General features: G+C 48.9%; 1 protein-coding gene across 15 annotated transcripts in view; it reads right to left on the bottom strand.

Moving 5' to 3' along the window:
• The window catches only part of SEMA4D (semaphorin 4D), a 121,401-nt gene that overhangs the window by 79,167 nt on the left and 15,946 nt on the right, over window positions 1–26,288 (bottom strand). For 9 of the 15 annotated variants that reach the window (XM_084994497.1, XM_021073817.2, XM_084994484.1 and 6 more), the window contains exon 2: window positions 141–203. The exons of 3 other annotated variants lie outside the window; for them this stretch is intronic. The gene's annotated coding sequence lies outside the window, so the exon portion shown is untranslated. Of the gene's footprint in view, window positions 1–140; window positions 204–17,955; window positions 17,997–26,288 lie in introns of those variants that run through there. 3 more of the 15 variants (XM_084994483.1, XM_084994490.1, XM_021073814.2) reach the window with 1 other exon arrangement.

The raw sequence follows: 26,288 nt of genomic DNA on the forward strand, positions 1-26,288 counted from the left end.
TGCGCTCCAGCTTCCAGCTGGTGCCAGAGTGTAATAAACAGACACAGCTGCTGACTGAGGGAGGGAACACAGACGACAAGACCATCTCAGGGGCCACTTCTAAAAAGAACCGCACTCTGTGGGCAGCTTTCATCCCCTACCTGATGACGGGCGTCATCTAACACTTCAGCGACTGGGATGCAGCTGGTCTGGGACGGCGGAGTCTGAGACAGAGTGAGAAAAGCGGACATGTTAGCAGCGCAAACCAAGAACAAGAATCCCTCACCCTCCCGTCCCACAGAGACTAAATGCCGCGGCCACTCAAGTGGCCACTAACACTCTGTCGTGAGCTGCAGCTCACCTGGCCAGGTGCGATCAGAGCAGCACCTGCACGAACTGGGAGCAAAGTGTCACCTGCACCCTGACTCCATCCATCCATTCATTCTCTCCCCCACCCCCCAGCCTAGGTTCATGTGACACATGAATGCTGAGCATGAGCTCCTGGGGGCATAAAGGGAGAGGGAGCAGGTCAGGCCTGGGCAATGGTGATGTCGGTGATAATGAAGTTAGAATAACAAAGCTTCCAACTTGGTCCCTACCTGAGAATCAGGTAGGAAAAAACTTCCAGTGTTCCCAGCTTAGTATTTCAACAATGTTCAAGTTCTAAAGTGAACTAAGGATGTAAAAACCAAAATCAGAAGAGGAAGAGGGGGAGGAGGAGGGGAAGATTAAGAAGCAAGAAAAAAGAAAGGAAGAGACCAAAACTGTGCCACTATTTGTAAGGGTTTTTTTCCCCTTCTTTTTAAGGAAGCACCCAAAGCATATGGAGGTTCCCGGGCTAGTGGCTGAATCAGAGCTACAGCTGCCGGCCTACACCATAGCCACAGTGACACCAGACCCGCGCCGCATCGGCGACCTACACCGCAGCAATGTTGGATCCTTAACCCGCTGAGTGAGGCCAAGTGTCAAACCTGCATTCTCACAAATACTGTCGGGTTTTTAACCCACTGAGCCACCATGGGAACTCCCTGTGAGGATTTTTTTAAAAGCAGGGCAGGCCTACTAAAAGTCCCCCAACTCAGAGCTGAGTAGAAGGACGCCCTTTGAGGGGCTCCTGGCCTCTCTCAGGAGGCACCCCAAGCCCCCAACCTAGCCCCTGTGCAGCACCAGGCACAACACTGCAGATGGCCAGCTCCCTCTCCCCAGCCCTCTGTCCCCAGAGCTGCTCCTGGGTGCGGCAGGTCCTTCCCAATTGTCACAGCCCAGCTCCAAGGCGACTACCCTGGAAGCCAGTCCCCTCCCCATGGGAAAGGTCTGGGCAGGACAGGGAGGCACCGCTGAGGTTTCAGCGCCCTGGTGGCTAGAGCACACAGCCCAGGCAACCACCTGTCTGCCACCGAGATAGACCTGTTCCCTGCAGAGCTCTGTGTGGCAGCCTCGAAGGCAGCTGGCCCTGCAATCGGCGCGTAGACCTCCTCATCCCCGTGTGATCCAGGACGGGCTCACTGCAAGTGACTCAGATGAGATGGAAGCCCCCGAGGTCCACTCCGTGCCCCTGAGTGATGATGGGCTGAACGGCTCATCCCCACAAAGCGATCAGAACAAAATGCTTGATACCCAGCTCTGGGCCAGCTTCTCTCCTTCTTCTAGGCCTCCCTTGACCCACCATCAGGCTGAGCCCTTGGGTGGTCCCCCTGAGAACCGGCTGGCCTTAGGGGACACTTCCTCGGATCTACCCCGCCCTCACTCTGCGCTTTGTCCCATCGCCCCAAACCCGAGTCCTACAGCCTTCTCTACATCCCCCTACAAAGGAAAAACCCAGTCTGGCTGAACCCTGACATGCTTGCTGGTGTCATGGTCACACACCTCTCCATTGCAACAGTCCCCTCCCTGCGCCCCACCCCCACAATACTCCTTCCTAATGAATCTCTTCTTACTAAGTATGAGTTTGTTTTCCATTTGGCAACTGACTTGAAGCCCAAATCACACAGGTCTGATGGACAGGAGAGATTTGGATTTCCACCTTCCTGCAGATGCACAAGGTTCCATAAAGTCCCACCAGTTCAGGGTCATGGTACAAACAGGGACTAGTTCATGAGCCAGCTCAGGGGTGTGTCTGAGACCCTAAGTCACAGCTGCTCCTGGGGACTGGTGGGCAAGAGAAATGGGGGAAGGAAAATTACACCACCCACGCATGCCCAGTGTCCCCGACACCACAGAAAATGCATCCTTCCTTGGGAACAACAAATACAGCACACAGAATCTTTTGCTGAAGCTGACACCCCTCCCAGAAGGTGGACAGGGCTCCATGGGGCTGTCCCAAGCATGAAACAAGGTGTATCCAGGACCCCTGCTCGCCACGCCAGGGAGCAGAAGCTGCTGGTGGGAACACTCCCACCAGCAACAAGTGCTCTGGGGAGAATTGCTGATGAACGGGTCGCTGCTCCTGAACGCTTAACATTCTCTTTCCTCCACACGTTGCAACTAAATGTATGAAATGAAATATTCATTTCACTGGTCATCAGAGGAATACAAATTAACACAATGTGCCATCCTCCCCCCTGCAGAATTAAAGAAAAAATGATAAGGCTCAATGGTGGGGAAGAGATATGAGTCACTCTCCAGTCTTGATGGGAAGCCTTTTCTTAAAGCAACATTCAGAACCTTAGAAAGGTCAATGATGGCAGTGGGAGCTACTGGTAATGATGAGAAACGGCGGGGGTGCAGGGACAACACACTATCACACGCAAAAGTTCTCATCCAATAGACTCTCAATGGTGTAACACTGAAAACATCCCCAAAGAGAAGAATAAACGAGGGCACATAAAGGACCAAGCTGGCACCTAAGCATCTTTCTGGACACACAGCCTTGAGCAACGATGTGGTTCTAAGTCGAACCGCCTCTTTAACTAAGGAGTCGGTGGTGACACCCACTGCCCCATGTGAGACGTGTCGACACACGAGGAAAGCCATCAGAATTAACCTGTACAAGCTGCATCCATCCAAGTTTTTCTCCTACCCTGCAGAGGGGCACATGGATAGAAAACCACGGTGTAGGAGTTCCCGTCGTGGCGCAGCGGAAACGAATCCAGCTAGGAACCATGAGGTTGCAGGTTCGATCCCTGGCCTTGCTCAGTGGGTTAAGGATCCAGTGTTGCTGTGAGCTGTGATGTAGGTCACAGTCGCGGCTGCGGATCTGGTGTGGCTGTGGCTGTGGTGTAGGCCGGCAGCTGTAGCTCCAATTAGACTCCCAGCCTGGGAATCTCCATATGCTGCAGGTACAGCACTAAAAAGCAAAAAAAAAAAAAAAAAAGAAAGAAAGAAAACCACGGTGTTATAAACCTCTCCAGAGTCCTGGGTGCTCCCAGTGCCTCTCCATTAACCAGTGAATTCGTGGGTCAGATTCAAATAGGATGAGTTTCAACAAACTGCTTTGCTTAGAGGCTGATTAAATTCAGTTTGGGTTAGGAAGAGAAACTCTCGGGTTTGGCTGGGCCCCATATTGGCAAGGTTGTGGCACTGGCAAGGTGCCGAAATCACATGCACTCCACCCGGGACTTTCTCTGAGTAGCCAAAGGGAAATGCTTAGAAATTGATCCACACCATTGTGGCAAATGCTTGAAACTTGATGTCTCATGAATACCGACATCCAACTTCACTCCAAAACTTAGATATGGGGCCATCACTCCTCACAGAAATCAACATCGTTAGCCGCATTATTTATGATGGGAAAACCTGGTTTCAGCAGAGAACTGGGGATTCTGAAGGCTCCTGGAGATCCCAGGCTCTCCCCTCATGACAACACTGATGGGTGTGTGTCTGATAGGACATGGAGATGCTGTTTCCTTGGGGAACACTCATGTAATATGAGAGCTGTATTTTCTTTACATAATGCATTTTCTGGAGTTCCCGCTGTAGTGCAGCAGATTAAGGAACCTGTGTTGCTGCAGCTGTGGTGTGGATCACAGCTACACCGCACGTTCTTTTTTTAAATATTCTCTTCCCTTATAGTTTACCACAGTATATTAAATATAGTTCCCTGTGCTACAGAGTAGGACCCTGCTGTCTACACATTCGATATATAATAGTTTGCATCTACTAACCCCAAACACTCGGTCCCTCCCTTCCCCACCCACTTCCACCCTGGCCACCATAAGTCTGTTCTCTATGCCTTTGAGTCTATTTCTGTCTCATAGATAAGCTCTTTTGTGTTATATTTTAGATTCTACATATAAGTGATTATTACATGGTGGTTGTCCTTCTCTTTCTGTCAGTCAGCATGTATTAATTATCACATGTCCATCAACCATACACATGTTTTCTTAGGTCAGTCTTCCAAAGCTATAGAAATAAAAATAAACCAGTGGGATCCAACCAAACTTACAAGCTTTTGTTAAGTTAAAAAAAAAAAAAAAAAAGGCAACCTATGGAATGGGAGAAAATAATTGCAAATGATGCAACCAACAAGGGCTTAATCTCCAAAATACACCATCAACTCATACAACAATAGCAAAATAAAGCCAAACAACCCAACTGAAAAATGGGCAGAAGACCTAAATAGACATTTACCCAAATAAGACATAGAGATGGCCAACAGGCGCATGAAAAAATGCTCACCTTCACTAATTATTAGGAAAATGCAAATCAAAACTACTATGAGGTACCACCTCACACCAGTTAAAGTGGCCATCATCAATAAGTCTACAAATAACAAATGCTACAGAGGGTATGGAGAAAAGGGAACCCTCCTATACCCTTGGTGAGAATATAAATTGGTATAACCACTATGGAAAACAGTATAGAGGTACCTCGGAAAACTAAATACAGAACTATATCTGATTCCGCAATCCCACTCCTGGGAATATATCCGGACAAAACTCTTATTCAAAAAGATACATGCGCCCCTATGTTCAATGCAGCACTACTGACAATAGCCAAGACATGAAAACAACCTAAACATGCATCAGCAGATGAATGGATTAAGCAAGTGTGGTACAAACACAATGGAATACTACGCAGCCATAAAAAGGACAAAATAATGCCATTTGCAACATCACGGATGGAACTAGAGAGTCTCATGCTAAGTGAAGTAAGTCAGAAAGAGAAAGACAAACACTATATGATATCACTAATATATGGAATCTAATATATGGCACAAATGAACCTATCTATAGAAAAGAAAGGAACTTATGGATATGGAGAACAGACTTGTGGTTGCCAAGCAGGGGGCAGGGAGTGGGAGTTTGGAGTTAGATGCAAACTATTGCACTTGTGTGGATAAGCAATGAGGTCTTGCTGTATAGCACAGGGAACTATATTCAATCACCTCTGATGGAACATGATGGAAGATAATATGAGAAAAAGAATGTGTATGTGTGTGTGTGTGTGTGTGTGTGTGTGTGTGTGTATGCATTACTGGGTCATTTTGCTGTATAGCAGAAACTGACAGAATATTGTAAATCAACTATAATAATAAAGTTTTTATTTTTTTTAATTTTTCTAATTTTTTTTTGTCTTTTTAGGGCCACACTCTTGGCATGTGGAAGTTCCCAGGCTAGGAGTCGAATTGGAGCCGTAGCTTCCACCCTAATGCCACAGCCACAGCAACATGGGATCTGAGCTGCATCTGCGACCTACACCGTAGCTCATGGCAATGCCAGATCCTTATCCCATTGAGCCTGGCCAGGGATTGAACCCATATCCTCGTAGATACTAGTCAGATTCATGATCCCACAGGCACAGGGGGAGGTACCTGTCTCTGCTGTACAAAACCAATAGCAACAGGCAGGTGGCTTTGACCTTGAGCAGAAAGGGAAAGGTCAAGACTTAATTGCAGAAACCTCCCAGAGTAGCCCTGCTGAACAGACAAACCCCTGCTCACAAAGGTGACTTGATTGTTGGACAAAAGATGGCTAGTGTGAGCTCAAGGTTTTCAGCTTGGAATGGGCTCTTGGTGCTTCCCTAAATGGCCAGAGATAACTTTCATCTCAAGCTGTCATTGGCGTGTGTGTTTGTGTGTGTGTGTTAACACAACATTGTGTATCAACTACACTTCAAAAAAATACACACCAACTGACCTCGTAGGGCACAGAGGCCCATCCCCTCAACCCCCACCCCTGAAGATGAATTCTTTTCAAAACGTTACCCAAGAGTCTGGCACAGACAAGACCAGCAAAGCCTACATGTGAAGTTCACCTGCCTGCCATGACCACATTCTCATTCTTCAAACCGCCCCCAGCCCAGCGCATCCCACAGAGGACAGACAGGAGGAGGTGCTAAAGGCCGTTAGAAACCAGCACCTCCCAGGGAGAAGGGCTGGCAGCTCAGCCAAGGGCGTTGGCGGGATGGCTGTTAAAAGGCCATTTTTAAAAATGACCACGTGTGAAAAATGTTACTTGACTCATTATTCATGAGATATTACAACGCCTTCAGAGAAGACGTCAAAGAACCACAAAACTATATGCAGGAGGCCAAAGAATGGGGAAAGGGGGTGACTGCTTAATGGTAGGGGTTTCTCTTGGGGTGGATGAAAAAGTCTTGGAGTGAGATACAGGCGGTGGCTGCACCCACTGTGACTGTGCTAAATGCCACTGCGTGTTTGCTGTAACGTGGTTAATTTTATGTCATGTGAACCTCAGCTCAGTGAAAGGTGTGTGTGTTTAATAAAAGAATATTGAAATGAACTTTCACCCGGCACAAAATTGCATCTTTCTGCAGGAGGAAGTCAACTGCCCTGCCACTGGACGGAACTCATGTGCCTGTCTACAGGTGAGGACGGCTCACACGACTGTCAACTACGTACACCTCACAGAGCTGTACCAAGATACAAACTCACAGGTTCCAATGTTCCACCCAAGGGCTGCTCCTATTCCAAAGCCCAAGGCAGACAGAGGGAGGGCAGAACTGCGAGATTCAGGAGGGGGCTGGGGACCAGGCAAGGGCACAGAGAAGAAGGGTGACGTGGCAGTGGGGTCACAGATTCCTGCATTTCTAGAGGGGAGTGGGGGCTGGGGAGGGGGAGTGCTGGGAGCACGGAGGAGGTGTGCCCCTGCCAGAGAGGAAGGGACGGGGTCCTGGAGCATCACCGTCCAGGGAGAGGCCCGGCCGTGTCCCTGTTATACTCTGTGGGATGTTCCCAGCGGGGAGCTATGGCCGCCTGGGCATGCATCAATGGAGCCGATACATAAAATGCTGAATGATCTAAAGGAAAAAAGATTCTCCCGTGTTCAAATGAAAAAAACACAGTGGTGGCTTAGATCTCTGCGCACACAGCCTTGAAAATAAGGAAAGGGAACACCGATTCACTTTCAGAAATGTCTTGTCTTTCTGCCAAGCTAGAATTCTTTGCAGAACATCTCTAAGAACCCGCCACACCAGAGAAAGGGGGCTTCCTGAGGCCCTCTCCATTTCTGGAAAAAAAAAAAAATCACTGCTCTAGGAAGCATGTACCCCAGATCTGCACACCCCCAAGACCCCTTCCAGCCCGCACACCTGCTCAGACACGCCCATACCAAGCAGACATTCCCTCAGAGTTCGGAGATGTGACTGTCCTTGGGGGCACATGCTTCTCTGAGAGGCCACCCTGGGACTCAGCAAGGTTCCTTCTGTGCAGAACACATACAATGACACCCATAAGCACGAACGCCTGTCTGCACACAGCCATGCTTCAGAAACGTGTGTCTCAAGGCCCCAGTTGGTTACATGCACCCAGGCGCTCTTTAACGACAGCCACACTGTGCTCATCTCACTGCAATTCACGTACGCTAATCAACATCCACATCACCAGACCCCCAGACGTTACAGGGCAGGGTCTGCAGCCCTAATGGTCCGTGAAGGCCACATCCGTTACCAGAACCTTCTGCAAGGATGCTGCTCCATTTCCACGGCCTGCTCATTACTATGTGACTATTAGGCTCTAGGCCACAAGCTCCAGAAGACATGGTCCCAAGAGGGTTTTGTTACTCTTTTACAAGCAATCAGAAGAGAAACTAAAATGTGAGCAAAGTCCTGGAAAGAAACTGAATGATTAATCTGCAGAGCTAACCATACAGGTAAGAATTAACAGGGGATTTCCCCCCACCCCGAGGTGACAAAGCTGAAAACTTTTTTTTCTTTTTAGGGCTACACCTACAGCATATGGAAATTCCCAGGCTAGGGGTGGAATCGGAGCTGCAGCTGCTGGCCTACACCACAGGACAGCCATGTGGGATCCAAGCCACATCTGCAACCTACACCTACATCTGCAACCTGAGCTTGCAGCAACACCGGATCCTTAACCCACTGAGCGAGGTCAGGGATTGAACCCACATCCTCACAGACACTTTGTTGGGTTCTTGACTGTCTGAAATGCCAAAGCTGAAAACTGTTGGTGAAAAGAAGTGGGCATTCCTTCCCTGACATGTCCCTACCTGTCACCCTCCTGGTGGCCATTTGAGAACAAGGGGACAAGAACAGGGGAACTCAGTCCTGAGAGAGTATGCCTCCATGCACTCTGACAGCCTCATAGCCTGGTTGCCCATCTTCTGAGACCTCAGAATTAGATGATCTTGGGGTCTCAGGTGGGACACGCCCCGAGGCACCACACCGGCTTTCAGTTCCTACATTTCAGCCCCAAAGGAAACTGGGGCTGTGAAGGCTAAAAGGACAAAGGCCCCAGCTCTCTTGGCAGAGAGGCTGATTTTAGTTCCCCCTTTTCTGTATTTCTTATTATAACACGTGCAGCTTTTATAAGAAGGGGGAAATTACACCTAGAAAAGTTACAATTCTTGCAAGGCTATGACCCACTCCACACCTCACTTCTGGAAACAGCCCTTCCAACACCTGAGCTGTCCCGACAGCTACCAAGCCACTGCTCCTCACCTGGAATTTCCCGACCAGCCACGCTGCGCACACAGCCTGCAGCAAATGAGCAGCAGCAGGATAGACTGAGCAACCACAGGACGGTGACCCAGTGACAAAACTAGGACAGTCACAAGCCAGGCCCAGTCATCCAAATGACTCACAGTCACTTAGGGAACTCTGCGTGCTCTGAGTCTAGGTCTGGGTCTGCCCAGGACAGCGCTCCCCTCTACCTGTAACGGGTATTTCCAAACCCTTCCGCTTTTGTAAAAACCTACTTTCCTTCTACTGCACATAAATCTCTCTCCTCCCCTAAAGCCCAGCGTGACACAGTTTTGATTAAATGAAGCAAAATTAATCTTGCCTGACGAATCACTAACCAACTATGACCCTGTCCCTCACTTAGGAAGATGCCACACTATCAGGGTCAGGAACCGTTACATCTGAATACGTAACCCCCCCAAATTCATACGTCAAATCCTACCCCCGAGTGTGAGGGTACGAGGAAGGGGTCTCCGGAAGGTGAGTAGGCCATGGAAGTGGTGCCTTCATGAATGGGATTTGTGTCCTTATAAAAGAGACCTCAGAGGAGTTCCCTTGTGGTACAGCAGGTTAAGGATCTGGCATTGTCACTGCAGTGGCTGGGGTCGCTTCTGTGACCCGGGTTCGATTCCTGGCCCAGGAACTTCCACATGCTGCAGGTGTGGCCAAAAAAATCCAAGAGACCCAGAGCGCTCCCTTGCCCCTCTGCCACGAGAGGACACAGCGAAAAGTCCAAAGCCTGAACACAGGCCCTACCCACCTGACCATGTGGCACCTTGATCTCAGATTTTCTAGCCTCCAGAGCCGTGAGAAATGAATGTCAGCTGCTTATAAGCCACCTGTTCTGTGGTATTTTGTTGTAGCAACCCAAACTCACCGTTTTTGTCAGTCTAAAAACATCTACCTCAGGATCAAGGAAGACAATGCATTGTACACAATGACCTACCGTTAACTACCTTCCATCTGCCAAGCCACCAACAACCAACTTCCGCTTAAACCTCTGACTAAAACATACCCACTGGCCTTAATTTCCCAGCGTTTTAAAAGTAACTCAATTTGCAGCCTTGATCAGAAAGAGACAAAACTTAAATTACTCAGTGGTATAGACATGCCACTTGGAAGAGTCCCTTTAAACACCATGAACAAGGGGAAATCTCTTCCACCCTCCCCGCCACAGTCCCCCCGCTCCCCTACGCCCCTGCATCCCCCCGCGTAACTGTTCCCTGGCAGCCAACTGACGTTTCCGGAAACACACAAAGACGTGCAGGTCATTGTGGTGCCATGTATTGACTTTCCCTCCCTGGGCACCAAATGCTGCCCCAGGGGCTAAAAAGCCTGAATGTTCCTAGAAGCACATCTCATTTGCCACTCCCTAAGGGTACCGTGGGAACCTAGGGAATTCCGCCGAGGGAGAGGGAGCAATGTCTACACCTAGGATGCTGGCCCCCTTCCAAACCAAGGCTGCACTGCAGACACTGGGTCTAATTCATTCCCCATTCCCAGGAACAGGAGAGATGTGAGCTCTGCAGACCCCATAGACAGTAACAGATGATAAGGTAATACCACCACCAACTCTTGCCAGAAAGACCCAACTTCTCCATCACCACAAACCGCTACAACGCAGCATGAACAAACAGATGACCTGAAGAATACCCAAAAAACAGAATTCACGGTTTAAAACCCTACTGAGGAGTTCCCATTGTGGCTCAGTGGAAATAAATCTGACTAGTATCCTTGAGGATGCGGGTTCAATCCCTTGCCTCGCTCAGTGGATCGGGGATCTGGCATTGCCGTGAGCTGTGGTGTAGGTTGCAGATGCAGCTCGGATCTGGCATTGCTGTGGCTGTGGTGCAGGCCAGCAGCTATAGTTCTGAGTTGAGCCCTAGCCTGGGAACTTCCATGTGCTGCAGGTGCAGCCCTATAAAGACCAAAAAAAAAAAAAAAACCTTTTGAAAAAGGCATCTCCAGGCCCAGATGGTTTTACCAGCAAATTCTGCCAAACATTTAAGAAATAACATCAAGTCTACACAACCTCTTCTAGAAAACAGAAGAGAAAAAAAACATTTTCTGGCTTAAATGAGGCCATTTAATAAAACTGGTAGCAAAACCAGTCAAAAACAGCACACGTACACCAATATCTCTTGTGAATAGAGATGCAAAAATCCTCAACAAAACATCAGCAAACTTGTAGTTCCCGTCGTGGTGCACTGGAAACAAATCTAACTAGGAACCATGAGGTTCCGAGTCCGATCCCTGGCATTGCTCAGTGGGTCAAGGATCCCGCGTTGCTGTGGCTGTGGTATAGGGCTGGCGGCCACAACTCCGATTGTGGGAACCTCCACATGCCATGAGTGCGGCCCTAAAAGAGCAAAAAAAAAAAAATTAGCAACCTGAATGCAGTGATTTTATATATAATGATTTATGTAATATATATATAAACGTTCATATAATATATATAATCCATTGATTTTGTATATATATCATACACCACAACCAAATGGCGTTTATCCCAGAATGCAAGGTTGGCTCACTATACAAAATCAGTCATTGTAATCTACCATATTAACAGTCTACAGAAGAAAAAACATACAACCCTATCAATTTATCTAGAAAAAGCATTTGGAAAAATTCAGCATCCACGCAAGACAAAAACTCTCAGTAAACTAAGAAAAGAAGGGAACTTCTAAAACCTGCTAAAGGACATCGATGAAGAAACCTATAGGTTACATGATACTCAGTGATGGAAGACGGAATGCTTGTCCCTAAAACCAGGGACAAGGAGAAAGTCCCCTTTCACGGCCTCTATTCAGCATTGCACCAGAAGCCTGGCTAGGCGATGAGGCAAGAAAAACATAAAAAGCACACAGATTAGTGACGAAGAAATAAAACAGCCTTTTCTCAGATAGCATGATCGCCTCTGTATAAAATTCCAAAGAATCCACAACAAAAAAGCTCTCAGGACTAAGGAGTGAGTTTAGTGAAATCACAGGATGCAAGATCAGTAACAGAAAATGAGTCATCTTTCCAGGTACTCCCTCCCTGTTAACGATGGTAACTTGAACTTCGTCACAATTAAAATGTTTTGCTTTGTGAAAGATCTTGTTACAAGAATTAAAAGACAAGTTATGGACTGGAAGAAAATATCTGAAAACGCCAAAATCTGACCCAAAAACTTGTATTCAGAACACAGGAAAAAATTCCCAAAATTCAACAGTAAGAAAACACCCACCCAATAAAATGTGAGCCGTTTCAACAAAAAGGATATAGGGATCGCAAATAAGCATATGAGAAGATGTTTAATGTCATTAGCCACTAGGAAATACAAATTAAAACCACAATTTTAGAAGAGAAAAAAAAAAAAAAAAAAAAAAAGGTGCAGCTACTGTATGGACGTTTCTCAAAAAAGACCCTAAAACACAGAAATACCATATACCCATTAAAAAAAAAAAATCACTAATTGAAAAAGATACATGCACCCCTTCTCTTCCTACTCTGCAGCATTATTTACAATTGCCAACATACGGAGGCAATGTAAATATCCATCAACAAATGAATGGATAAAAAAGATGTGGTACATGCATACAACAGAAGATTACTTAACCGTAACAAAATGAAATTTTGCCATTTGCAGCAACATGAACAGAGTTGGAGTGAAATAAGTCAGAGAGAGAAAGACAGTTACTCTATGATATCACTAATATGTGGAATCTAAAAAAAATACAACAAACTAGTGACTATAACAAAAAAGCAGACTCACAGACATTGAGGACAAATTTGTGGTTACCAGTGGGAGAGGAAAGGGGGGATGGGGCAAGAGAGAGCTAAGGGATTAAAAGGTACAAACTATTAGATATAAAATAAGCTACAAGGATGTACCATCTAACATGGGAAATAGAGCAATATTTTATAAAAACTATAAATAGAGTATAACCTTTAAAAATTGTGAATCACTATACTACACACCTCTAACATATAATACTATACATCAACTATACTTCAATTAAAAAAATATCCTACTAACAAAAACCAAGTGTGTGTGAGGATATGGAGCAACTGGAACTCTCCCAGGTTGTTGGTGAGAATGTAAAATGGGATAGCCACTCTAGAAGATATTTTGGTGGTTTTTATAAAGTTAAACACACACTTATCCTATGGTCCAGAAATCCCACTCCCGGGTATTTATCCTAAGAAAACGAAACCATCACATTCACAGAAAGGTCTGCTCACAAACATTTATGGCAACTCTATTCACGAGTATTATCAGCAATCAGAATAAGCCAACTGTCCATACACGGAACAACCTGCATGAGCCCCAAATGAGCTACGCCCAGGAAAGAAGCTAACCTCGACAGGCTCCCTACTCCATGGCTCTATTTATAGGATGTTCATGAAAAGGTAAGCTTCAGGGATAGAGGAGGTCAGGAGTTGAGTGTGGTCAGAGGTGAGGGGAAGGTGTGAATTTATATTTACATACATTTTTTAGGGCCACATCTTCGGCATATGGAGGTTCCCAGGCTAGGGGTAGAATCAGAGCTACAGCTGCCAGCCTACACCACAGCCACAGCACCGTAGGATCTGAGTCTTGTCTTCGACCTACACCACAGCTCACAGCAACACCAGATCCTTAACCCACTGAGTGAGGCCAGGGATCCAACCTGCATCCTCCTGGATACCAGTCAAGTTCATAACCCACTGAGCTGCAATGGGAATTCCATAGATGTTTACATATTTATTATATTTCTGGATACTAAGGCATACCTCATCTTACGGCCCTTGGCAGACATTGCGTTTTTGACAAACTGAAGGTGTGTGGCAACCCTGAATCTAGCAAGTCTACTGGTACCATTTTTCCAATGGCACTTGCTCACTTGGTGTCTCTGGGTTACATTTTGGTAATTCTCACAATATTTTAAACTCTTCCAATATTATTACATTTCTTACAGTGGATCTGTGATCAGTGATCCCTGCTGTTACTACCACAGCTCACTGAAGGCTCAGGTGACAGTTAGCAGTTTTTCACAGGGCATATGGACATTCTGGAGCCAGGGATCAAACCTGAGCAATAGCAGCAACTTGAGCCACAGCAGTGACAATGCCAGATCCTTAACCTTCTGAGCCGCCAGGGAATTCCAGCAATATAGTTGTTTTCTTTCTTTTCCTTTCTTTCTTTCTTTTTTTTTTTTTTTTTTTTTTTTTGGTCTTTTTAGGGCTGCACCTTCGGCATATGGAAGCTCCCAGGCTATGGGTCGAATCAGAGCTACAGCTGCCGGCCTATACCATAGCCACAGCAACACTGGATCCTTAATCCACTGAGTTCTTAACCCACTGAGTAAGGCCAGGGATCAAACTCCTATCCTCATGGATACTAGCTGGGTTTGTTAATCACTGAGACATGACGCAAACTCCCAGCAATACAGTATTTTTTTTTTTTTTTTTTTTTTTGTCTTTTTAGGGCCGCATCAGTGGCATGTAGAGGTTCTCAAGCTAGGGGTCGAATCGGAGCTACACCTGCTGGCCTACACCACAGCCACAGCAATGCCAGATTCGAGCCACATCTGTGACCTACACCACAGCTCACAGCAACACCAGATCCTTAACCCACTGAGCAAGGCCAGGGATCGAACCTGTGTCCTCATAGATGCTAGTCAAATTCGTTTCCTCTGAGCCAAAAGACCTCCAGCAATACAGCATTTTTAATTAAGGTTTGTACATTGTTTTTTTAGACATGATACGACTGCACATTTAATAGACAACAATATACTGTAAATAGAACTTTTATATGTACTGGGAAACCAAAAATTTCATGTGACTTGCTCTACTGGGATACTCGTTTTACTGTAGTGATCTGGAACAAAACCTGCGATATCACTGAGGGCTGCCTGGATGCGGAGATCTGTCGGGGGGTAGAATCATTCTGTATCCTGATGATGGGAGGGGTCACACAAATCTACATATAGACTAAAAGTCGTAGTATTGCACAATTTGAATTTTTTTTTTTTGCTCTTCAGGGCCACACCTGCAGCATGTGGAAGTTCCCAGGATAGGGGTCAAATTAGCGCTGCAGTGGCCAGCCTACACCACAGCCATGCCAGATCCGAACTGCGCCTGCAGCCTACACCACAGCTCATGGCAACGCTGGATCTTAACTCACTGAGTGAGGCTAGGGATCAAACCCATATCCTCATGGATACTAGTTGGATTCGTTACCACTGCGCCACAACAGAACTCCCTGTAAAATATTTTTAAATATAAAGAGTAAAAAAACTAATTGGGTTGTGATGATCATTGTACAACTATAAATGTAATAAATTGATTTATATATAAAAAAACCCCCAAAAAGAATTAAAAAACTAAAAGGACTACAACAATTTGATTCCAACAGGGTTTTTTTGTTTGTTGTTTTTTTGTTTGTTTTTGGTTTTTTTTTTTGTTTTGTTTTCTTTTTGGTTGCACCCAGGGCATGTGGAAGTTCCCAGGACAGGGATCGAACCTGCACCACAGCAGTAAGCCAAACTGCTGCAGTAACAACACCAGATCCTTACCCCACTGCACCACAAAGGAGCTCTGACTCAAATGTTTTAAAAAACACCTTTACTTTTAGCCAGACACAAAAGGGCAAAGCCTATATATAATTCACTTGTTTGAGGTGCCTAGAGTCGTGAAATTCATAGAGACCAGAAGTAGAATGGTGGGTGCCAGGGGCTGGGGGGAGGGGGCGCTGGAGCGAGTCTTTACGGAATGGGTGCAGAATCTCAGTTTGGGAAGATGAAAAAGTCCTGGAGATGGAGGGTGGTGATGATGACGCAACAGTGTGAATGCACTTAATGCCCCTGAATCGAAAACTTAAAAACAGCTAAAATGGTAAATTTATTTCCAAACACCTCACTCTTCATCAGCAAAGTAGATTTACCAAAGTGTCCTGGTATGAAAATAAAACAATAAGAGGGAGTTCTAAAAGCAGCAAGTGAAAACGTTAGCTGGGGATCATTCTCTGCAGACACAGACTGTTTAGTTTGGCTGCAGCCTTGCACACTTTCCCTGCAAGGGCCGTGCACGCAGGGGTCTGTTCATACTGCAATCATAACCCAGACAGACACCCTGAGTCAATCCGTCCAATCATCTGGACTTTCAAAGAATCATGCTTTTGCTTCCCACAAGAGGCAACCAAAAAGTCGGTCAAATACAGTCACCGTTTGAAGACACATTTTGCCATTGCAGCCACACCTGAGCCGACCAGAACCCTAAACAGACCCGCATGTAGACAGAAGGGCCACGGAGACTCTGCCCCGAATGGTCAGTGGCAGGAGTTTGGACCCCAATCCTCATCTCTTCCTTGAGCTCTATCAGAGAAGAGGATGGGGGGGTCACCCCCACCCCCCTACAGCAGTACCTCTGGGTCCCCAACAGCTGCACTATGTGGCCAGTGCTTCTGATCCAGAAAAGTCCAAGCTACTTTGCAGCTTCTGGGCACAAGCCCTCCCACCACCCCACTGGCCACCAACAGACTGAACCCCAGTGATGTCCAAATGCAAACTGCAGCTTCTAGACACCTGGCATCAATAAACACCAAAAATAAACACAATCTGACTCATTCATCCAGCTCTGTGCATCACAAGCTTTGGAAGAGTAATTAACCTTTATTTAAACTCTGTGTTGGTGGGTTGAGTCAAGAAATCATTGGCATTTTGATCCAAATAAGAACACCACAAAGATTATGTTGGACAAATAAAATAAAAACTGATCTGAGTGTTTCCAAGCTCTTGATTTCGAGCAATATTCCTTTGTGTACACAGATTAAAGAGCCAAGTAAATAATCTCTATAAATTGTGTCTACATTAGTTTCTCTTGCTTTCTCTGTGGTTAGGTGTTTAACCGTTCAACTTCCCTGTAGAACACGTGGAAGCACACGTGGACTGTTTCTTAAAAACCACGTACACTTCATCATCTCTTCCAAGTTTTAGGATTCCAAGAACATCCTGACCGAGGACAGGGCTGAGAAATGGAAAACGATCAAGCTGCTGTTCCCTGAGCCTGCAGCGACAGGTACTGTCCCTCCAGGAAGAGAAAAGAGGCAGCAAGATTTTTTATTCGCTGGCACGTTCCTCCTGCCAACCTTTCCACAGTATGTGGAGACCGGAGATCTGCTCTCAGGTCTGTCATGAGGGAGCTCCACGGCCACTCTAGGAAGTTCCAGAAGGCACTTCCGAGAGGAGCAGCTGGTACTTTAGGACCTGGGAGAGGGGGAGGTTGGAGCTGCCACACTGCTCTGGCACTCGCTGCCCTCACCAGGCATCTCCAGTGCCAAACCCTCCAGCATCCCAGCTGGCTTCCCCCGAGGAGAGGGTCAAGCTTGGGGCGCCACAAAGGCCCACCAGCCCCTGAGCTGCAGAGCAGGTGCATGCTTAGACTTGCCCCAGGTCTCCAGGGTAGGTCGTGCTTTTCTAAGACATAGTGAGACCAGGAGTTTCCATCGTGGCTCAGAGGAAACAAATCTGACTAGCATCCATGAGGACGCGGGTTCAATCCCTGGCCTCACTCAGTGGGCTAAGGATCTGGCATCGCTGTGAGCTGTGGTGTAGGTCACAGATGCAGCTCGTATCTAGCATGGCTGTGGCATAGGCCAGCAACTGCAGCTCTGATTCAACCCCTAGCCTGGGAATCTCCATATGCTGTGGGTGAGACCCAAAAAAGAAAGAAGGAAAGAAAGAAAAAAGAATCATTGAGATCAGCTGCTTCAGAGGAAACCTCAGAGGCGGGTGGGGTGGGGGTGGGGAGGCAGCAGTGCCCGCACTGTGCCACACACATACCCAGACAAAAGGAGGGGCTCTGGGTCCCCAGGATCCTAGTGACATCCCTCTCTGAGCCTCAGGCAGCTGGGAAGCCACCCAACATGCCAAGTGCCAGGCCTAGAACTGATGTTCCATCCTGCTACCCAACCCTAGATTCATAGCCCTGGCACCTGTGCCTCCAGGCCCCTGCCAGCCACCCTGAGCCCTTCCAACCTCTCGGATCAGCCCACTCACCCATCCATGCATGCATGCATTCATTCATTCACCTCGAACACCATACCCACTGGAAAAGAAAGGTGAGACCCACCTTCCTTCGTCGTCTTGGGGAACCCTGCAATGCTCCTGTCTGCCTCCCTCCCACTATTCAAGGTCATTTCCACAGCCAAGCCAGCCCAGAACTGTTCTTCTGTTTCACCCTGATTATGTGTCATCCAACGGACAGGATGGCCACGGGGCCTGATAAGAGCGTGCCAGGCGGACAGGAGGCGGACTTCAGCAGCAAGGAGGGCAGGGACAGGATGGCCAGATCACGACCTGAACGAGGTTTCTGCCCAGAAAATGAAAACAGGAGGCGGAGCACCACAGCCTTCAGCTAAGAAATACTTCCGCCTTGTCCGTGTCAGGAAACGAAGCGTTTTCTAGAAAGAGGATGACAAGCCACCTCCCTAGAGGCACCTGTGGAGTCACTCGGGGCCTAAACGTGGGGACGAGAATGGAGGAGCAGTCCCAACGAGGCCTCAAGTCAGCACATGTGGGCGCATCGTGGACGAGGCCAGAGTCACACTCCCAAGTGCCATCAGAAGTCAGGAAAGGTGGCCTTCCTCCCTGCTGGATCCGGGCTGTGGCCTCTGGGGATGGGCTGCAAGCCGAGTCTGCTCAGGGAGCAGGTCACCACTCATCCTCAAACACCCCGAGCAAGCTCATGCAGCTCACCTACAAGCCACCACAGGGTTAAGGCACTTGGGGGTGTGGATCAGGACAGTTAGTTTCACCAGTCAATTCAACTGGGCCACGATGCCCAGATATTGGTCAAACTAAACTATCCTGGAAGCGTCTGTGGAGGTATCTTTTTTTTTGGAGCATGAGATGCGAATCACACTTATTTTTTTAAGATTTTTATGTTTTCCATTATAGTTGATTTACTGTGGAGGTATTTTTTAAATGGCATTGCTGTTTATTTCCTTTCTTTTTTTTTTCTTTTTGTCTTTCTGCCATTTCTTGGGCCACTTCTGCAGCACATGGAGGTTCCCAGGCTAGGGGTCCAATCGGAGCTGTAGCTGCTGGCCTACACCAGGGCCACAGCAACGTGGGATCCAATCCATGCCTGCAACCTACACCACAGCTCACGGCAACGCCGGATCCTTAACCCACTTTAACCCACTGAGCAAGGCCAGGGAGCGAACCCACAACCTCATGGTTCCTAGTCGAATTCATTAACCACTGAGCCACGAAGGGAACTCCGGCATTGCTGTTTAAATCAGGAGACTCTGAGTAAAGCAAATTACCCTCCATAAGACAGGTGGGCCTCATCCAATCAGCTAAAGGTCTTAGTAGAAAAAAAAAAAACCACTGATCTCCCCTTAAAAAGAGGGATTCTGTCTCCAAGTGGCCTGAGTCTCCATCCTGCCCTGTAGATTTCGGACTTGCCAGCCTCCCCCGTCATGTGACACAAATCCTTAAAATAAACTTGTCTTCCTTTCTCCCTCTCTCTACCTACACCCTCCCCCCCCCCCCGCCCCTGCATTGGTTCTGTTTCTCTGGAGAACCCTTACTGATGCAATCAGGGACACAGCTTCCGAGATGTCACCCAGCCTGGGCCATCCCCACTCCAGAGCAGAACCTCACTGTGAAGAAAAGGACCCCATGAGCACACAGTGCCCCACGAAGGGTTCAGTGAAGAGGCCCATGTACACGCCATCAAGGATACAGCACCCAGGGTCCGGATGGAGCATGCAACTGCCTCCCGGGGAAACATGCTGCAGTACTGATGACGTTGGGGTGAATTTTTACTTGTGCACTATCATTCTACACAAGCTAAAGGCGTGGCGGGTGTGTGTGTGTGTGGGGGGAGTTTTATCATTTGACTAAAAATACAGTTAAGATGATATATGGAAAACTAGTTCTTTAAGCAGAGTGGACGGAGACTCCTCAATCCATGAAAGCCTCTTGGAATGCGATCCTCCAGCTCTCCTGTGCACTACTGTTCAGGGATGCACACGCACACACAGGCACATGTGCACACGCACAGCTGACTACAGACATCACCACTTCCTTTCTGGGGGCCCCACCATTCACAGGAGCGGCTGTACATCCTGCAGGCAGGTGGCCAGGCAGGCACAGCCAACGCTGACCGAAGCCTGCTCCAGAGCAATGGACATGAAAGGCTCTGACCCCTCAGGACACCCCCACGCCCCCAGACAAGCCACAGAAGCAGGGGATGGTCCTGGGGTCTCCAGTCTGAGTTCACTTGCATCTATTAAAAAGCTTACAGACGAAGAGTTCCCATCATGGCGCAGCGGAAACGAATCTGACTCGGAACCATGAGGTTCTGGGTTTGATCCCTGGCTTCCTTAACTGCTCAGTGGGTTAAGGATCTGGTGTTGCCAATGAGCTGTGGTGTAGGTCGCAGATGCAGCTTGGGTCTGATGTGGCTGTGGCTGTGGCTGGCAGCTGTAGCTCTGATTCGACCCATAGCCTGGGAACCTCTATATGCTGCAGGTGCAGCCCTAAAAAGCAAAAAAAAAAAACAAAAAAAAAAAACCCAAAAAAAAACAAAGTCTCACTGAAGTACATCAACAAAAATGGTCAAGGATGTGGCAGACACTTCTGCCACAGGGTGAGGGACAAAAGGCACAAAGCCCTCACAGACACCCGTACAGCTTCACCGCACAACACAGATCACGCGTGTCTGGGAAAAAAGCAAGTTGCAAATCCCTCCAGGGTAAGACCATGTTTTGGGGAAAACCACCATCTATATAACATGTGCTATGCATGTGTATGTGTGTACACACAGAAGACATGAGAAACACAGCGGGCAATGGCCTGTATGCTGGGCACAAGGAGGCAGCTTTCACCCTTTGCTTCTTCACTTTCAAAACAATAAAAATGCTATTAAAATAAAGGAAAAGTTAGTCAGCATATCTGACTTCCTGTTCACACTAAAGATTCAACGGGTATTTCTGTAGAAACGCTACTTAAAAGAAAAGGTCCCACCGGCAGAGATAAAAACTCACATAGAAAGATAGAAGGCCCTTTCCTGTTTCCCCTCTGAGTCAATGCAAAATTATTTTACAAAGCAGCAAGTTTCCACCACACTCTCCTTGCTATATAACTTCCCACGAATGCAGAGAGCAGCCACAGTTTCCATTTTCCTGCTGATAAAGCCTCTCTTGAACTATATCCTGGAGAAGGTGAATGCCAGCCCCAAACCCTGCGCACCCGGCCACCAGCCTCAGGCCCCGCCCCACCAGGGCGACCCGTCTCCTCCCAGCCCCACACAGTGCTTCTACTGCCTTCTGGGCTGTGACAGCAGGTTGCAAAAAACGTCCACCCAGAGCCTATTGATGTGACAGTTTGGGCAAAGGGTCTTTGCAGATGTGATTGAGATCATGGAGTTAAGGAGTTCCCGTTGGGGCGCAGTGGAAACAAATCCGACTAGCATCCATGAGGATGCAGGTTCAATCCCTGACCTTGCTCAGTGGGTTAAGGATCCAGTGTTGCCGTGAGCTATGGCGTAGGTCATAGACGCGGCTCGGATCCCATGTTGCTGTTAGGTTGGCAGCTGTAGCTCCGATTCAACCCCTAGACCTGGGAACTTCCATATGCCATGGGTATGCCCCCCCCCCAAAAAATCACAGAGTTAAGATCATCCTGGGTCCCCTGAGTGGGCCCTTGAGCCCTTGACAAAGGTCCTCACAAGAGTCACAAGGAAGAAAGACACAGGGACAAAGGCCATGTGAAGACAGAGGCAGAGGCTGGAGTTAGGTGGCCACAAGCTAAGGGACACCTGGAACCAATAGAAGCTGGAGGAGGCAGGAAGGGTCCTGCCCCAGAGCCTTCAGAGGAGCCTGGCCCTGGCAACACCTTGATTTTGGCCTCCAGAATCTGGGGAGGGTAAATTTCTGTCATCTAAGCCACCCAATTTGCTATGGCGGCCCTGGGCAATGTGCGTGCACACTGGGAATCTACAAGGTATAAGCGGGTTTCCTGGGAAGGCAGACGCCTCCCTGCTACACAGACCATCAAAAAGTATAGACAAAACTGAAGTAATTACCATTATTGCACCTGTTATGGTTCACATTCCCCCTCCCACCCAGCAGCTGTATCCAGGGCCACCCCTACCCTCCCCAAGGCCCTGCCCCCTCCCTGAGGAGCCACCGCTCTGTTCCAGCCACCAATGCAGTGTAACAAACCACCATGGACTTGGCAGTCTGAGACACTGCCCCATGCTGACGGCTCTGTGGGCCGGGAGTCCTAGTGGGCCCCAGCACGGACACGTGCTTCTGCTCCATCTGAAGCCCCGCTACAGTCCTCCCTACGGCCAAGGTCTGCAATCACTGGAAGCCACTCCCTCACACATCGGGGCCCTGGCAAGGAAAGTGCAGAGACCAGGACTGCCCACTGCAGTCCCAGTGCCAGGTGGGCTCCGGGTAGCTCGGCTTCCTGACAGCATGATGGCCACAGAGCCATCAGCCCCTTACCTGGCATCTCAGGCTTCCAAGATCCAACCAGTCACGAGGCCACCCACAGGGAAGGCAGACAGCGCACACCAGTGCCAATGGATTTACAGTCTCACCTTTTACTCAAACTGCCTTAGCTTTTCTCCCCACTTGGCTTTGGCTGTTTCCCTGCTGCTCCTGAATTCCTATTCAGCATCCCTGACTCCAAGACTCAAGTCTGTCCTTGTTGGTCAACACCCACCGCGAGGTTCCCTCCCTGAAGTCCAGCATTCCCCGTCAACGCCCCGTGCACTGTCATCCAGCTGGAAATGCCACATTCTGTCCGCTCCCCTTCCACGTCTGTATCCCCCACTGCACACACGGTGCCCGGGACCTGTTGAGCACATCACCTGCTCGTTGAAGGAGTAACCAGTAGCACAGCTGAGTGACGAGGCACGATGCAGCGGGACAGAACAGCAGAGCAACGAAGCATATAATGACTAGGGAGGTTTCCACCCAGCCTTGCTGGGCCTGCCAGGTGGAGAGGGGCAGAGGACAGGAGGGAGCAGGATGCAGCTGGAGAGACCCCAAGGGGCTAGACGGCAGCAGGGATGGGGAAGGAGGCCTAGGGCCCTTCCCAGAGGGCAGCTCCTTGTGAGGGAGAGGCCTGGAGCAGGTTGAGGACAGGAGTGCCAATGAGCGAGGTGCAGGAGCCCCGTTACAGATGGAGGCAAGCTGTCTGCCCTGGGAAACGCAGCAATAAGCCATTGAGGCTTCCCACTGTCTTGAATGGAGGAAAAAGGGACAAGAATGTTCACCAGCCACATTCGTAATGGCCCAAGCCAGAAACCAAGCCGACAGCACAGCAGGCACAGGAACTGTGGTGCACGTCCCTGACAGAAGGCTAGAGAGGGAAGAGGCCCCAGGCGTGCAGCAGGGCCTGAGGCCACTCCCTGGAACTCAGGGACATCTACAGTGCACTGCGGAGTCAACATGTGTGCGCGGCCAAAAGCCAGAGTGCACCTCTGGGCGATTGGTGGGGATGTGGTACCCTAGGGGAGGAGTGCCTGGAAGGCCCTGGGTGCCACACGGTTGGACTCCACTTGTCAGCAAAGCCAGGTCACAAGTGCATCACTGTAAAGTCTGCAAATATCTCACCAAAAGCAAGGCAAATGGGAAGATGGAAATAGAGAAGCAGAGGCAGGCCCGATGGTTCTGCTGTTGCTGCTGCTGTTTTGTGGGAGACCGTCCCCTGCATTTCAAAATGGAAAAGGAAGGACTTTCCATCATGGCTCAATGATTAACGAATCCGACTAGGAACCATGAGGTTGCGGGTTCAATCCCTGGCCTTGCTCAGTGGGTTAAGGATCTGGTGTTGCCGTGAGCTGTGGTGTAGGTTGCAGATGCGGCTTGGATCCCGCGTTGCTATGGCTCTGGTGTAGGGCAGCAGCTACAGCTCCGATTTGACCTCTAACCTGGGAACCTCCATATGTGGCAGGAGCATCCCAAGAAATGGCAAAAAAAAAAAAAAAAAAAGACAAAATGGAAAAGGAAGAGGCCACACTGGATGGGTGAGGGAACCCACTGACAGGCAGACAGCAGTGGGTGGCCAAGGGAAGAGGCTGGCCAGCAGCCAAGTGGCCTCTCCCAGGTGAGACTTGTCCCCCCCGAGCTCCCAAGACCCCAGCATTTAGAGGGTGTATGCTACTGTCCCTCAGCTGCTGCTATTTAGGGCTGCTCTCTTGGAGAGAAGGTGCCCCATGACAGGAAGGCCGGTTCAGGGCCACATGCCAGGCAGACGACAACAGTGATACCACAGCTCTGAGAGCACATTTCCTGCCACGAGACCCATCCCCCTTCACCCATTCAGCTCTGAGCTGATGGGCATCACTCTGTCAAGGTGTAAAGAGAAGCACAGGCCAGGCTTGTACACACACCCCCCTGCTCTAGCTCTTCCAGGAAACACCCAGCCGTTCTCAGCCCCTGCAGCTCATGGCCACTGCCAAGTTTATGAACATGACTCTGAGTAGCAAAAATCTGGCCACTGCTCCCTGAGCCCCTGGGGAGCGGTCTGGGAGGCTGACACCCGATGTGGTTAACGAAAGGGGCTGTGTTTAGGAGAAGTGCCTTTCTGTCTTTAGGGACTGCAAGATAAATGCTGGGAAAGGCTTGAAACTAGCCCGGGCACAAGATGTCTCAGCACACATCTGGACATCTCAGCAGACATCAGGAGAGGGCTGGTGAGCGCAGGAACTGCCTCCTTCCCAAAGAAGAGGGTGAGGGGCTGGTGTGTCCTGTCTCACTTGTTTTGGAAGCAGATACCTGTACCTTCTGCGCACTGTTAAGTGGTGCTCTCTTCCCAGGACGGAAAAGCCCGCACCCACTGGCTCAGGGGACCACAGAGCCATCGCTGCAGACCAGCCAGGACCTGCCTCTCCCGAGGGCCCGCTCTCCAGGCCCTCAGCACAGGGCGTCTAGTCTAAAACCCTCTGGGATTTGCAGGGAAAACTAAGCCCTGCTCCCTTGGTGGTCTTGTCCATCAAGTGGGAGGGGACATAAACATAACGGGGGGGGGGGGGGGGGGCTGCTTCCAGGGAGGCCCGAGGGAGCCCACATTTGAAACCCAAGCCACTCCCTCAGGTTTCAAAGACTTGCCACTTCCACAGCTCAGGGGCTCTGCTCTGACCCAGGTTCCTGGCCCCCATGTGTGGCCACTGAGCATGCAGTCCCAAGGCAGCTGTTGGGAGAGGGGGGTTGCCCACAGTACAGCCCCTCTGCTCCAGGCTCCAACCTGTCCTTAGCCCCAGACTCAGAAAGGATGCAGAAGCCAGAGCCAAAGTTGCCCACGTGGAAAATAAAATGACAATACTTAGCCTGCACATATTTGTGAGGGTTTTTTTTTTTGTTTTTCTTTTTAGGGCCATAGGTATAGCATACAGAAGCACCCAGGCTAGGGGTTGAATCAAAACTGCAGCTGCTAGCCTACACCAGAGCCACAGCAACACCAGATCTGAGTTGTATCTGTGACCTACACCACTGCGTGCAGCAACACCGGATCCTTATCCCACTGGGCAGCATATGGAGGTTCCCAAACTAGAGGTCTAATTGGAGCCACAGCCGCCGGCCTACGCCAGAGCCACAGAAACTCGGGATTGGAGCCAAGTCTTTGACCTACACCACAGCTCACAGGAACACCAGATCTTTAACTCACTGAGCGAGGCCAGGGATCAAACCCGCAACCTCATGGTTCCTAGTCAGATTTGTTAACCACTGAGCCACGACGGGAACTCCACTCCTGCACATATTTAATGCCAAAATGTTAAAATGTCCAAGAAATTACAACATAAGGCCAGATGACAAAAAGGGTTTTTTTCAACCTTGGGGTGGGTGCAAAGACAGTTTTTCATAAAATGCATTATATGTAGTTAGGAGATGAGTGCTTTAAGATTTTAGTGTGTGTCCGTGTGTGCACGTGTGTGTACGCACACACACATATACACGTTTGCAGCCTCAGAGTATAAAATGCACGTCTTACTATGAGTCACCCTTGGAGTCTGAAAGCAGACAGGCTCCTTGACTGCCATGAAATTTTAATATTCTAATAAAATGTCTTTAGCAACATCAGACAAGCACTGAGACCTCTCTGAAGCTTGGTTTTAAATTTGACACTGAATTCTGTGTGCATCCCAGTTCAAAGACTGCCAAGAAGGGATATTTCGCCTGTCACCTCATTTTATAAATCCACAGCCCTCCCTGGAACCAGCGCTGCTGACCCCACTCACAATCAGGTCAGGCCTTGCTGAGGCCATGCACACCACATACAAGGCCTCCTGGCCAACCCTCAGCCATCCGTCATAACAGGCTCTCGCTGGAGCGGGCACATAGGAGAAGTGTGGGCCCACCCCTAGTGTGGGGCTCATGGTGGCCAGGCCGCCTGAACTCAGGCAGCTTCTCTCACCCCATCTAGGGGAGGCCAGCATGG

Source organism: Sus scrofa, chromosome 14 (assembly GCF_054392235.1).
Source record: "Sus scrofa isolate SSC_HxYL_T2T_F1_AM1 chromosome 14, Sscrofa_HxYL_maternal_Yorkshire_Landrace_v2.0, whole genome shotgun sequence".
NCBI lineage: Eukaryota > Metazoa > Chordata > Mammalia > Artiodactyla > Suidae > Sus > Sus scrofa.